We start from the raw sequence: 16,441 nt of genomic DNA, 5'->3' as shown, positions 1-16,441 counted from the left end.
CCCTTGGCGTTTTTCCTATTTTGYTGCATTACAACATGTAATGTAAATATATTTTTCTTTGGATTTCATGTAATGGACATACACAAAATAGTTTAAATTGGTGAAGTGAAATGAAAAAATACTTGATTCAAAAAAAAAAAAAAAAAAAAAACAGATAGGTGCATATGTATTCACCCCCTTTGCTATGAATCCCTTAATAAGATCTGGTGCAACCAATTACCTTTAGAAGTCACATAATTAGTTAAAAAAGCCACCTGTGTGCAATCTAAGTGTCACATGATCTTCACATGATCTCAGTATAATAACACCTGTTCTGAAAGCCCAGAGTCTGCCAACACCACTAAGCAAGAAGGACACCACCAAGCAAAGCAAGCAGTAACCATGAAGACCAAGGTGCTCTCCAAACAGGTCAGGGACAAAAGTTCTGGAGAAGTACAGATCAGGGTTGGGTATAAAAAAAAATCTGAAACTCAATACGAACATCCCAACGGACAGCACCATTAAATCCATTATTAAAAAATGGAAAGAATATGGCACCACAACAAACCTGCACAAGAGAGGGCCGCCAACCAAAACTCATGGACCAAGCAAGTAGAGGCATTAATCAGAGAGGCAACAAAGAGACCAAAGAATAACACCCTGAAGGAGCTGCAAAGCTCCACATTAGAGATGGGAGTATCTGTCCATACGGACTACTTGAAACCATACACCCACAGAGCTGGGCTTACAGAAGAGTGGCCAGATAAAAAGCCATTGCTTAAAGAATAAAATAAGCAAACACGTTTGGTGTTCGCCAAAGGGCATTTGGAGAGACTTCCCAAACATACGGAAGAAGGTACTCTGCGGTCAGTTGAGATGGCCATGGATGGATGGCCATGATGGCCATGGAAACCGCTGTCTGGCGTAAATCCAATACCTCTCATCACCCCGAGAACACCATCCCAGTCCCTGCCGATGTTTTTCATCTGGTCAGAATTGAAGGAATGATGGATGCGCTAACTACAGGGAAATTCTTGAGAGAGAACCTGTTTCAGTCTTCCAGAGAATTTGAGACTGGGACGGAGGTTCACCTTCCAGCAGCAGGACAATGACACTAAGCATCTGCTAAAGCAACACTGGAGTGGTTTAGGGGAACATTTTAATTTCTTGGAATGGCCTAGTCACAAGCTCAGACCTCAATCCAATTGACATCTGTGTATGACTTAAAGATTGCTGTACACCAGCGGAACCCATCCAACTTGAAGAGCTGAAGCAGTTTTGCCTTGAAGAATGGGCAAACCACAGTGGCTAGATGTGCCTAGCTATAGAGAATACCCCAGAAACTTGCAGCTGTAATTGCTGCCAAAAGGTGGCTCTACAAAGTATAAAGTATTGACCTTTCGGGGGGGGGGTGAATAGTTATGCACGCTCAAGTTCAGATTTTTTGTCTTATTTCTTGTTTGTTTTACCAAAATGTTTTATTTTGCATCTTCAAAGTGGTAGGCATGTTGTGTAAATCAAATTATACAACCCCCCAAAAATCAATTTTAATTCCAGGTTGTAAGGCAACAAAATAAGAAAAATGCCAAGGGGGTGAATACTTTCGCAAGCCACCGTAGTACTGACTTAATGTTAACATTTTAGATTCTGTTTGGCTCTTTGTGAGAAATACCTATAGTGCTCTTTTGCAAACCTTGTATGCCTAATCCAGATCTGTTTTTATGAAAGTTTCCATACTTTGGAGACTTGTGCATAGTTTTTAAAGCCCAATTCTGGATGCATCCTCATGGAGTAGCACTGTGCCCACATTTTTCACTATTTGGTACAATTCACAGGCTGCAGTCGTAGCTTGGCAGTTTCTTGTTATTGAAAAAGTAGCACATCTGGTGTCTGTGAAAATAATATCCCATTGTGCTCGAGGAGGCAATCCAGCTTCTCTCCTATACTCTGGAGAGATCATAATGACCATAATAAAAGACATAGCTCTAAGGTATTTTAGCAGCATTGAGGAAGCAGCACAGGCCTGGACTACTGCTTTCCAACTGTTTTCCAGTTAGTGCAGCAGTCAAAGGAGAAAATATTGTCTATCTGTCAGATAAACAAGAACATGCAAACAGCAGAGTCACTGGAGAAGCCAGGACTTTCCAATGCCTTAGAAACAATAAGGATAAACTTGAAGTATTCACCCCCTTGGCATTTTTCCTATTTTGTTGCCTTACAACCTGGAATTAAAATAGATTTTTGGGGGGTTGCATAATTTGATTTACACAACATGCCTACCACTTTGAAGATGCAAAATATTTTTTGGTGTGGAACAAACAAGAAATAAGACCAAAAAATCTGAAAGCTTGAGCGTGCATAACTATTCACCCCCCAATGTCAATACTTTGTAGAGCCACCTTTTGCAGCAATTACAGCTACAAGTCTCTTGGGGTATGTCTCTATAAGCTTGGCACATCTAGCCACTGTGGTTTTGCCCATTCTTCAAGGCAAAACTGCTCCAGCTCCTTCAAGTTGGATGGGTTCCGCTGGTGTACATCAATCTTTAAGTCATACCACAGATGCTCAATTGGATTGAGGTCTGAGCTTTGACTAGGCCATTCCAAGAAATTAAAATGTTTCCCCTAAACCACTCCAGTGTTGCTTTAGCAGTATGCTTAGGGTCATTGTCCTGCTGGAAGGTGAACCTCCGTCCCAGTCTCAAATCTCTGGAAGACTGAAACAGGTTTCNCTTTAGCAGTATGCTTAGGGTCATTGTCCTGCTGGAAGGTGAACCTCCGTCCCAGTCTCAAATCTCTGGAAGACTGAAACAGGTTTCCCTCAAGAATTTCCCTGTATTTAGCGCCATCCATCATTCCTTCAATTCTGACCAGTTTCCCAGTCACTGCCGATGAAAAACATCCCCACAGCATGATGCTGCCACCACCATGCTTCACTGTGGAGATGTTGTTCTCGGGGTGATGAGAGGTGTTAGGTTTACGCCAGACATGGCGTTTTCCTTGATGGCAAAAAATCTACATTTTCATCTCATCTGACCAGAGTACCTTCTTCCATATGTTTGGGGAGTCTCCAACATGCCTAATCAAAGGCCTGTGCGGTCCATTTATAAAATTGGTCAGGGGTAGGCAACCCTGTTCCTGGAGTGCCGCAGGTGCTAATTGATCAGTTCAGTGATTGCCTACATTCAACACACCTCGTCTTCCAGGTTGGTTAAATCAAAAACATGAACTGCCTGCGGCACTCTAGGAGCAGTGTTGCCCTAAGTCATCCTAAACACAATGCGATATCAGAATATTAGTACCGCAAAGACATCCTTGGCTGGAAACGCATATCAATTTGTCTCTGATCCCATTGTGCTTCAAATATGAAAATGCGAGACACAGTGTGAGAGCTGAAGCAGAAAACAATAGGATACAGTGTGGTGAGAGCTCCAATTGAGCACATCATTGCTTCATAGTCCATCGGTATATAGCCCACCCAATTTACCTACCTCATCCCCATACTGTTTTTATTTATTTACTTTTCTGCTCTTTTGCACACCAGTATCTCTACTTGCACATGACCCTCTGATGATTTATCACCCCAGTGTTAATCTGCTAAATTGTAATTATTCGCTCCTATGGCCTATTTATTGCCTACCTCCTCATGCCTTTTGCACACATTGTATATAGATTCTCTTTTCTTTTTTTCCCTACTATGTTATTGACTTGTTTATTGTTTACTCCATGTGTAACTCTGTGTTGTTGTCTGTTCACACTGCTATGCTTTATCTTGGCCAGGTCACAGTTGCAAATGAGAACTTGTTCTCAACTAGCCTACCTGGTTAAATAAAGGTGAAATAATAAAAAAATAATAATTAAAAAAAATTGACTTTGCTCAATGTCTTCTTAACTGTCCATTACAACTCACACAAGTGCTTTTTAGCCAGCTACTGCGAAGCCAGAATTTGCCAAATGTGGCCTATGGAAGTTTGAGACTAGGAAATATCTTACCTTCACTTTATTGTTGCAAATGTGAGATTTCAGGATATAATATTTCATCTTAATTTTCTGTTTTGAATAGTTTCAATAAAATAATATGCATATGAGCTACCTGTTCTGTTTGCCCTAAGATACTAGTTCGATGAAGCATTGAATTCAGCACACGTCTTTATTTTGGCCCCTGGGTGCAATTACTCAAAGACACTGTGCTCATTTGATTAGTCCTGTGTGACAGATAGGGCCCTCCTCAATCAACGGTGGCACATTATTTATGGAAATGACTTCACGGGCAATTAACAGCAGACATTTGAATGTGGGCTGCAAGTCGTCACAATTATTTTTGTTTTTGTTTTTGTGATTCATAATTATGAAAAATGTGTAATATCTAATAAAAACATGGAATCGAGTGTCATTCAGGCATGTCGTGCCTTTGTTGTTTGTTCCAACAAGCTTAAAAAAACAGGGATAATTACCACTCTTAACCTGATAATGATGTATGGCTTGCATATGCTTTTAAAAGTGCCATGAATAAACTGTAAAGAGTCATTCTTTCATATGGAACTTCTAAACAATTACATTTCCATGTTTGCCCCCAGAAAGCACKGCCATTAACTTGGTCTACGTGCCAAATGGAATCCTTTTACTGACATACCGGGTCAAAAGTAGTGCACTATAAAGGAATTATACAAGTATGCAACGCTAGCTGTCATTCAATTTTACTTAACCTTGTAAAATATGTAGCACTATACATTCCTTTACAATTCATCAGCTGAGATAAAGCACTCCAGCTGTGGAACAACATGTAATCACCAGCTTCAGTACAATCACCATAGAGACATCTCAGCTTTAGTACAACCACCATAGAGATGTTAGCTTCAATACAACCACCATAGAGACATCAGCTTCAGTACAACCACCATAGAGACATTCAGCTTCAGTACAACCACCATAGAGAATTTAGCTTCAGTACAACCACCATAGAGACATCAGCTTCAGTACAATCACCATAGAGACGTCAAGCTTCAGTACAACACCATAGAGACTCAGCTTCAGTTACAATCCACCATAGAGACTTCAGCTTCAGTACAACCACCATAGAACGTCAGCTTCAGTACAAACCACCATAAGACATGAGCTTCAGTACACCACCATAGAGACATTAGCTTCAGTACAACCACCATAGAGATGTTAGCTTCAGTACAACCACCATAAGAGACATTAGCTTCAGTACAACCACCATAGAGACATCAGTTCAGTACAACCACCATAGAGACCATTCAGCTTCAGTACAACCACCATAGAACATCAGCTTCAGTACAACCCATAGAAATAGCTTCATACAATTCCCATAAGAGACATCAGCTTCAGTTACAACCACCATAGAGATCAGCTTCAGTACAATCACCATAGAGACATTAGCTTCAGTACAACCACCATAGAGACATAGCTCAGTACAACCACCATAGAGACGTTAGCTTCAGTACAACCACCATAGAGACACAGCTTCAGTACAAACCACCATAGAGACGTTAGCTCAGTACAACCACCATAGAGACATCTAGCTTCAGTACAACCACCATAGAAGACATCCGCTTCAGTACACCCCATAGAGACGTCAGCTTCAGTACAACACCATAGAGACGTCAGTTCAGTACAATCACCATAGAGACATACATGTAGCTTCATACAACCACCATAGAGACGTTAGCTTCAGTACAATCACCATAGAGACATCAGCTTCAGTACAACCACCATAGAGACATCAGCTTCAGTACAACCACCATAAGACATCAGCTTCAGTACATCCCCATAGAGACGTCAGCTTCAGTACAATCACCATAGAGACGTCAGCTTCAGTACAACCACCATAGAGACATCAGCTTCAGTACAACCACCAATAGAAGACATCAGCTCAGTACAAATCCCCATAGAACGTCAGCTTCAGTACAATCCCCATAGAGACGTCAGCTTCAGTACAATCACCATAGAGACGTCAGCTTCAGTACAACCACCAAGAGACAACAGATATTTAGATGCAAATTAGTCATACAAGTTTTGTCATTACTGTGATTAGCAGGTGTCATGCAACACAACATGCTTCATCACTATTAGAGGATATGGTTTTCTATGCTCATTGAATTTGTGGAGTCCAACATCAGACATTGCTGTTACTATACTCAGGAGCAACCGCAGAGCACAAAGTTTTTCTGAGGTCAAACAAAGGAAGAAAAATAATATTATCATTCAACAATATACAAGTCTAATAGGGGATCAATATGTCCTTCTATTTGAATCAAACGTTTTATTTAGAAAGCGTAGGACAATATTTCACAAGATAAACATCCCCCCTCATTAATTATTTCGCACAATAAAAAATATCTAGTCAGTCCCACTTTGTTTGCATAGTCTGGATAGTCCATCTGTAGAGCCCCACAGATGGTTCATACTACCAACAAACTATCTTTGTATTAGCACTGCTTGCTTAAGATTACAGTTAGGGTTGGTTTAGAATAAGGGTTAAGGATTAGGTTAGGGTAAGAGTTAAGTTTTTAACTTTAGGATAAGGGTGAAGGGTTAGGGTTAGTACATAGTTGAAATGTTACTGGTAGTCTGCATCTACAGATGGAGTATCCACATAGTGTTAGCCTACCAAATATTCTGTCAGAAAATTCGTTAGCATGTCTTATCTTGCATAATACATAATTTTGTTATTTGGGMTGCCCTTGCTTCCCGACTTAATAGACAGATTGATCATTAATATATACAGTATATATCAGGAAGGAACACAAGAGAAAAAGCTGTTAAAGGGGTGTAAAAGTTATTCGTGCAATAAGACTTTGTTTGGAACAGTACCCAGCTGCCTCTCAATTACAATTAGCTTAATTGAGGCCCTTTTTTTAATGAACTGAGTGTTTCAATCACTCTAAAGTGCGGCGATTGAAAGAGCCCGACTGTCAATCAACAGTGGCGGCCCATAATTACCGTCTGCTTTCGCACAGAAGAGTTTTCCTATTATTAATCCCCTTCATCAGGAATATACTGCTTTCAAAGCACTACCTGGCTCTTTCGATTAGCACACTTGTTTTTCAAACCGTGCCTGTCTTCTCCACCCACTTCCGCAAAAAACTCCCAGAGCTGCATTAATGATCTATAAACTCCCCGAGACTTATATGCAAACGTGTATGCAACTGCACTAGCACCAGAAGATTCTTTTGAAGCCACTTGAAGCTAAAAAAATCTAGGGAAACGTTCTATGGTACAAATGTGATCTTACTTCGTTTCATACCAGTGACTTCATAATCTGCGTTACGATCTGCCGTGTACAGTTAGACATCTAGAAATCAACGATAGTGACACGAAAATGATGGAAAAACATAAAATCACAGCTGTGATTCAGATCTGAATAAGGATAGTCCTCATTACACTTTGGCCATTGCGATATGCAAAAGTGATTAAAGTAACATTAAAAAGCAATAATGCCAGCTCTTTGGCTTTGCATGATATGTTCATTATGGACTTTAATAATAATGAAGGAGAGTGGGGGAAAAAAGTCCTGCAAATCCTAGGCTCACCATAGAGCAGCTAGTATGCTCCAGTCATCGTCTAGCTTTAATTAATCAGTGGTATCACTTATACAAATGAACGAAGCACAATAACAATTCATCTGTCTTGATGTTATAACACCACAGATCATAATAGAACAATGARTAGAACATTACTTCAGCATATTGCTACAGATGGGCTTGAGAACGCCACACTGAAAGTATACTGCAAGCGTATCATCATAATATACTGGGAATCCCTTTGTGAATCGTATCTATTTTGATTTTGAATTCAAATAATATTTAGGATAAGCATGAAAGTAGACATGATAGCATTCCGTTCACCTGATCCATCATCAAGGTGTCTAGYGCAGAATTCATTCTCTGTGTATTACGGTGTCCATATAAGGACGCCACGTCCATGGAAGTTGTGACTCTGTCCTAATATGGACACCGTAGAAGAATAACCTCTGGCTGATGCCCTCAGTTGGTGACAGAGCCAGAGAGGTTCTGCCTTCCAACACAATCAGCAGTCAATAGGGCTCCTGTATTCGGACTATAAAATGTTCTGGTCCCCCCTTGTTCACTAAACACTAAATCAAGCCCTTCTGAAGGTTTTTCCTCCAGGTGTGAATCAGCTATTCATAAAGTAGCACACAAGTGCAAAAATAACTATTACACCTGTAGATGCAGGTGTAACTAACTAATAAAAACTGCTCTCAGGTGGCTACTATTGGACGGTAACGGAAGCAGGTGGAGGGCCATTGGTCAAACACCGGGGGGAAGGAGTCCTTGGGAAAGAAGCTAGAAATGAATCATGCAAATGTTTCTTTCATCAAATTGCCACCGGAGAGCAGGGGAGTCCCAGGCACGGGACAGCTTGGAGGCTCAGAAGGGCCCAAGCCCAATGTTAACAACTAACTCTATATATCCCATCTCCAGAGTTTTCTGGTTGGTCAAAAAAGGTTGGGATGCAGAACTGATATTATTATGGTCGCAGTGGGAATTGGTGTTTGAATGGGAGTTCACTGACTGTTTGGGTTGAGATTCATTGCATGGTGGCTGAATTTTGTCACAGGGACTGGGCAACAGATGTTCAATTACAGATCCAGAATGGAAACCATTGAAAAAGCAGTGCAATGGTCTCCCATGTGTCTAATGTTGTATGAATGTCTTTTTAGGTACTGCACAACGGATTTCTGGATGACTGTGGGTATTGAGGTGTAACTTCACTACAGAAACAAACTGCACCCCTTTGGAGGTAACTCAAAACAAAAGGTTTCAACTCTAGACTAACCTTGGCATTTATACTTCTGTCGAACTCTTTTACATTTCGTGGGGAAACCTTTTACCCTCAAACTACCAAACTAGACACTCTAATGTACTTGTCCTCTTGCTCAGTTGTGCACCGGGGCCTCCCACTCCTCTTTCAATGCTGGTTAGAGCCAGTTTGCGCTGTTCTGTGAAGGGTGCAGTACACAGCATTGTACGAAATCTTCAGTTTCTTGGCAATTTCTCGCATGGAATAGCTTTCATTTCTCAGAATAGGAGTAGACTGACTAGTTTCAGAAGAAAGTTATTTGTTTCTGGCCATTTTGAGCCTGTAATCGAACTCACAAATGCTGATGCTCCAGATACTCAACTAGTCTAAAGAAGGCCAGTTTTATTGCTTTTTAATCAGAACAACAGTTTTCAGCTGTGCTAACATAATTGCAAAAGGGGTTTCTAATCAATTAGCCTTTTAAAATTATAAACTTGGATTAGCTAACACAACGTGACATTGGAACACAGGAGTGATGGTTGCTGATAATGGGCCTCTGTACACCTATGTAGATATTCCATTTAAAATCAGCCGTTTCCAGCTACAATAGTTATTTACAAAATTAACAATGTCTACACTGTATTTCTGATCAATTTGATATTATTTTAATGGATAAAAAAAGTAGCTTTTCTTTCAAAAACAAGGACATTTCTAAGTGACCAGATTCTTTTGAACGGTAGTGTATATACTTACTTTTATTGACAAAAAGTTATTATTTGATCCTGAGCGACAATTAGCATTAGCATCGCTGCCAGTGAAACAATTGGAGTGGGAGGGCCTGTGGAAGGATGCTTTTAAAAGTATGCCCAAATCCTCAGTCACTTCAAACCAAATGTTATCGCAACCAAAATCCCAAAACAAGTTGCACATATTGCATATTGGAGGGTTTTATAATAATTCTGGTATTTATATAACACTTTCCATTGAATAAATATTTTTTGTTGTTGGTTGTTTTGATCCTGATTGGTTGATAGAAGGGAGTTATATCACCACAATCCCTGTATTCTCCGGCGTATGCCTGCCATAGATCAAGCAGTACCAGCACTTCAGGTGAATATTTTTTTCATTGCATTGTATGAGGTTATTTTTCTTATCTAAACTTGGGAGGTGAATTGATGTTGTGCAAGGTTGTAATGTCTTCAAATGTTTTTGTGTTATTTCCTGTTTAACAGCTTCGATGCTTTGGAACCTGGTGTTGTTGTCACAAAGGAGAGTTCGGACTCAGTCGGGACCAGGATTCAGCTGCTGCGCAACGCTGACATCCCTCCTCCCATAGATGGTCTGCCTGTRCAAGCAGCACCTGGACTGGACACAACTAGACAAACATATGTTTTGAGAAGATCAGGGAGTTTTGCGACAAAGAGGCTATGGACATCACATGCMCTGCACCAAAGTCAAGGGCAGGACAGAAACAGGCTCTCCGAATATAGATTCCCTTGTTCATGTGTGGTTCAGACGGACCAGTCATCAGCACTATCTGCAGTGCCTCTATTCAAATGACTCTCTCCTAACACATTATTTATCCCACTGYTCAGCCACTTTACCCCTGATTGTATGCATATAACTACCTCATCTATCACTTTCGTTATTGATATAGTTCGTGTACATACTGTATATTATTTTATTTATATTGACACTATCTATTTCTGATATTGCTACTATGAAAGTAACCATTTGGCTGTACAGTTTACACCTTCTGTAGAGACCCATCCACTTAGGAAGACTTATTGATATATAAAATGAATATTGATATGTGTGGTCGTAACATGATTTTGTGACATACCACACAGACTCACTAAACACAAATGCTTCATTTGTAAATTACGTCTGAGTGTTGGAGTGTGCCCCTGGCTATCCGTCAATACATTTTTTTTTTAAATTGGTCCGTCTGGTTTAAGGAATATGAAATAATTTATACTTTTACTTTTGATACTTAAGTACATTTGAGCAATTCCATTTACTTTTGATACTGAAGTATTTTTTAAAACCAAATACTTTTAGACTTTTACTCAAGTAGTATTTTACTGGGTGACTTTGACTTTGACTTCAGTMATTTTCTAATAAGGCATCTTTACATCTGGACACTTTCTGTTTACCTGTAATTGTTCCTTATTTTAGGCTACTATCACTTTTACTTTTAATCTTTACTACACTACTCACTGTTTAGCACATGACCTCAKGTGAATCCTTAAAGAGATGGGTGGGGCTGGTTTAAGAGGGTGTGAACAATGCTGAATGGGTGTAAAAAAAGTGAGTTTACAAGTCTATCAACTTTCAAAGCAGAATGACTTTCCCATTGTTCCTCAAAAATGCAGTGTATGATATACCATTTTGTAGCTCTGAGTCTCTACTTTTTACCAACGTAAAAAAAAAAACATTTCAAATTTTGCTACATAAGAGCGAATCCAGATGGTGAGTCACATATCTCTATAGATGATCTGTCTACCTGGTCAAAATCACTGATACAGACCCCCCCCCCCCCCTCCAGAGAAACCTAGATTCAAATAGAGGTCCTATCAATAACATTTCTATAGCCAGAAATATGTATTTTTGGTGTGGGTCAAAATGACCACAAAGGAGTTGAATTTTCTAAAACAAAAGGATTTAAATGCATTAAGAACAAGTTGATTGACAAAGTCATAAAGATTTGAAGAAACCACCTTTGGGCTATGAGATCTACAATATGCCTCTTGGGTCAAAATGATCCCAGTCGATAGTTTGAGAGTTACAAAGATGATAAGATTTCTCCAGAGCTCTACTCAGGGCTCAGCATCTGTACATTGATTACTGCTGGTCCTCAGTTGAAGAGGTCCATGTAACTATTTAGAGTCTAAACATAATGCCAGCACACAATTCAAACTAACCCTGCAAATGTTCATGTAAAACCATGGGTGAGTGTTATTCTTCTCAAGGATGTGGTACTCAATGCTGTTCGACCCTGGTTGAATCATTAGAATTGCAATAAGTGATTGCAACAACCTTTAAATCAAGCATAGCCTGCCTATTATCCTGTAAAACACAACAGAATCTCTGAGCAATGAGTTTCATTTCAATCTTCACAAACAAAAACCCATCTCAGTTTAAACAATTATCCTGTAAACATATTTTATATTCTAGAGCGTCGTCAGTCTACGCGCGTTCCAAAAAGCTTTAGCACATTCCCATCAGAACATAATTGAGATGTGTTAAAAGCATAAGGCAGGTTTCCCTTTAACAAAATTGTTATGGCTTGGAATGAACGAGGCAAAACTCATACCCATGTTGATTTTAGTATACTGCTGTTAAAACAAAACAATGGTATGAAGCCCATTCAAAAGCACCTGCAGAATAACAAGACAAAACTATCTCCGATATGAAAATACATAATATCTGAAGAGAGGGAGAGAGAGGTAGAGAGAGCCCTCGAACCATTGTCAGAACAACAACTGCTGAGAAAATAGGGCTCGTTCCAAAGTTTTTAATGCCTTAAATCTCTCCAAACTGCGGTCACTGTAATGTCACAGAGAGGGCGATATGCATAGTATACGGCGCTGTGAGTGACAACTGGATATTATTAATTACAATGAACTTGGTAGAAAAAATKTGCGTTAGATTAATCACGACAGACATTCTGAAATAGGTTYTCTGATTATTCAAAGCCTCAGGAGAAAAAAAATTCAACATTAATTGGCATAAGAGCCTGCTTCACTCTGGCAACTGCTGACAGACCACAAATCACCAGCTCCAAACACAGCATAAACAGTCGTTGACGTTTACTGAGGCAGAATAACTCGACATTGTTGTTTCGCCCACATTGTCTTCTCTGTAATTTTAACCCTGAATCGTGTGACCTTGAATTACCATGCAATCCTGCAAACTACAGTACGAATCATACAATAGTTCACTGAATAGACTTTTGAACAGATTCCTTTACTGGATGTCTTCTTCTGTTGARCTCAGTATTCATGAGGGTTGTGTTCACTAGTAATAAAACGGAAGGAAATGTTCCCGAAACGAGGAGGTACTATCTGGAATTGTCCAATAAGAAAGGTTGATTTCTGTTTCCGTTGTAAAATATTTTGCTACACTGTGCTCTAATGAACATGAGGTCCCAGTGCTATGGATGTCTGTGTTAGCAGCTGATGATGCAGCTGTGATTGCTCCCTCTCCCTAACAAGGTGTTGGTAGCTGGGTGACCCAGGACTATTGGACCTTGAGAAGTGCTAGCGGTGCAGTTTTCTGACAGACCAATCAGCACACCGTTGTCTGGGGGAATCTGCTCAACACACACCCACATGCACCCAGAGTCACAAGCGTTGGGCCAGTAACTGAAAGGTCGCTGGTTCGAATCCCTGAGCATGGTGGAAAAATCTGCTGTTCTGCCCTTGACTATGGCAGTTAACCCCCAACAACAACTGCTCCCCTGGTGCAGATGATGTGGATGTCGATTAAGGCAGCCCCCCCACACCTCTCTGATTTAGGTTAAATCCAGAAGACACACTTCGGTTGAATGCATTCAGTTGAGCAACTGATTAGCTATCCCCTTTCACATGCACACAGTTGGGGAAAACACAAATCCTTGTCTCCTCTCACAAGCTGGGTGACTTGGAAGAAACCATGGAAAATTCCATTCTATTATGATAATGTTGAACAGCAATGTGAGTATGCCTGTATGCCCTGGAGAAATAGGATGATTTCCCAACATCATACAATCTTGACATTAAGATTTGATAATCATGAAATTGGACAAACACATCAGTTTTCATTAGCAACGTAATCTAATCATGAAACCTTTAAAMTGCTATATCTCCAACTGAGGGAAACATAAGAATAGAATTGAGCGAGGATAGAGACTAGTTGAATCTGAAAGGAAAGAGGTTCATTAGAATTTGATAATGCTTGGGGAAATGCTTAATGTTTTTKCTTCCAATGTTTGACCTTTAGTCTGTCATATTCAGGCCTGCTCTGTTTCTTCCATCTTTTTCTATTGAACAATGACCCGGAATTGTCTGCYTTTGGCGTCTGCCTTTGGAAAATTGGCCTTTCACCGCAAAGAGCTGTCARAAACTTAAACAAACCCATCCTTTCACAAGATTAGATATGGGCAGTTTCTTATTTTTTTGCTGAAGTATTATCCTGAAAATCTTTCAATTGTTTCTCGTTTTTTTACTCCTCAAAACCCTGAGAGAAAATAACCACTTAACAAACCATGAAAGTGCGCACAGACAAGACACAGGGAGAGAGAGGGCGGGGGTAAAAGCCATTGAGCATGAAGTCAAACCTTGATCTTCATTTCATCCCTTGAAGAGGGAGGTTGAATAAGGAAACAGCCTTGAATTACAGTCTGTCTCGCTGCCTCACTGGTCATCGGAAGAGACAGAGGGAAGTGAGCAGGCATATGCTAGTACAACACATCTCCCTCCCCTCTTCTTTACAGTGCACACAGACGATCAGTTAAATCCCCTGCCATTCCCCTTTGTTGTCCRCACACACACCAGGTCCACGCCAAGCGTTGTCGGGCCTTCCTCTGCGAGGCGGCCATCTTGATMGCAGTACATGCACATAGGGCCCCAGCACGGGGAGAGCTATGGAGGCCGTAAGTGAGCCGTGTGGGGSCKCCRAGACCAAGCTGTGAGAGGAAGATAACAATGGCCGCTCACTAAGCAGCGGTGACTGGCCCCCACCGTCTCCTCTGCTCTGTTTCACTGGAATTATTACAGGAGGGATTATCTGTATCAGTCCCAGGTGCATTCAAATGTACAGTAATCCCCCCCATTCGTAGCCCCCAACACCGAACAGGGCTGCTCATGGATGCACACCGTGCTCCCTTTCTCTCACCTTCTTTCTTTCTAAGACCTTAAAGCTAAGACATCTCTTAGTACGTCAGCATGTCTTTGTCGCTGTTTGACTCAAAAAACATTTGTGTAAAGGGAAGAAAGTGGGAGAATTTCAGGCATTTTTTAGAAAAGACTATTGTSTGTTTGTTTTTGTCTGCTTGACTTATCTAAGCAGGGTACATTTGCTCTGTTGACAAAATATAATAAAATTCTAATAACTTGATTTGGATAAGCCTTTCTGGTTACATGAAGGTATACTATTTGGAGCAGAATGAAATGAAATTGTCCCTCCTGTGTTCCATTGGTGTGATGACTAAACCCACATTATTCATTTTCGGTTCCTAATTGCTGGAACCTTACCTATCTTTGAGACGTCCCCCCATCAATTAAATCTGTAATGAACATCCCCTGTGCCAACAATTAATCAAATTTCATCACTCRGTGAGCACCTCATCTCCTCTCATGAAAATCAATGAGGAAAAATTCCATTAAAACGCAGACTGATATACTAGCAATGAATCCAAGCAGCACAAAACCAGTGTTGGGGAAGCTACTCTGAAAATATAGTTTACCAAGCTACCAATTACTTCACAYGGGAAGAAATTAAGCTACATTAAAGCTACCCTGAAGAACATGCCGTTTACTCAAAGTTACTTTGAAAGAGTTCATTACATCCAAACTATTTTGTGATAAATTATCATATGTAAATCGGAAATGTCATAGTCAACAAATGGCAAGAACCGCTCACTTTGGGGTTATATGTTAACAGAAGGTGTAATTTAGCCTATTAAACACAAAAAACAAATTTTCACGTGAACATTTTCCAGGTCTCATGCCGAAAAAGAAAGGGAATTATTTCTTACTTCACCCATATTTGTTTTTTTTGCCCAAAAAGTAGTGTGTAGTTCCAGTAGTTAGCTACACCGCTACATTGTGAAAAAGTAGTGTGTAGTTCCAGTAGTGAGCTACACCGCTACATTGTGAAAAAGTAGTGTGTAGTTCCAGTAGTTAGCTACACCGCTACATTGTGAAAAAGTAGTGTGTAGTTCCAGTAGTTAGTTACACCACTAAATGGTAAAAAAGTAGTGTGTAGTTCCAGTAGTTAGCTACACCGCTACATTGTGAAAAAGTAGTGTGTAGTTCCAGTAGTTAGCTACACCACTAAATGGTAAAAAAGTAGTGTGTAGTTCCAATAGTTAGCTACACCGCTAAATGGTAAAAAAGTAGTGTGTAGTTCCAATAGTTAGCTACACCGCTACATTGTGAAAAAGTTCACTACTGAAAACACTACCTAGATTTGAAATTTGTTCAACTACCACTAAGCTACTGCAAAAAGTAGTCAAATTACTAGTTGAACTGCATGTAGTTCACTACTCCCCAACACTGCGCAAAACTATGCATTTATGATATTGAATAAGTTGTTGAGTCTTTGAGACATAGATGGCATAAAGTATGCCTCGATGTTATGCAAAGAMCTACCTTCACAAGAGTTGTACTCAATGTACAGACTGTTTGAAGGCTTAGCTGGCRTGCCCYTCTATGTTCTGATCACTCTTTCACACTATACCTTCTGGCTTCCTTTAACCAAACACCCACTGACTTCACTCAACCAAACACCCACTGCCCTGCAGTGTTTTGTGTACCTGGGCCCAGATTCACAAACCACTTCTTACGCAAAAACTTAAAAAGCTTCTTAAAAAGGTTTTGTGAATGTGGGCCCTGAACTACAATGTGAACAAGAGCTAAGAGCCATGTAAATATTTCTAATCTTGATGTCATGGAGAATGATCTTGTCTGATATTG

Source organism: Salvelinus sp. IW2-2015, linkage group LG35 (assembly GCF_002910315.2).
Source record: "Salvelinus sp. IW2-2015 linkage group LG35, ASM291031v2, whole genome shotgun sequence".
Classification (NCBI taxonomy): Eukaryota; Metazoa; Chordata; class Actinopteri; order Salmoniformes; family Salmonidae; genus Salvelinus; species Salvelinus sp. IW2-2015.
The sequence above is the reverse complement of the archived record's forward strand: the minus strand, read 5'-3'. Positions refer to the sequence as shown.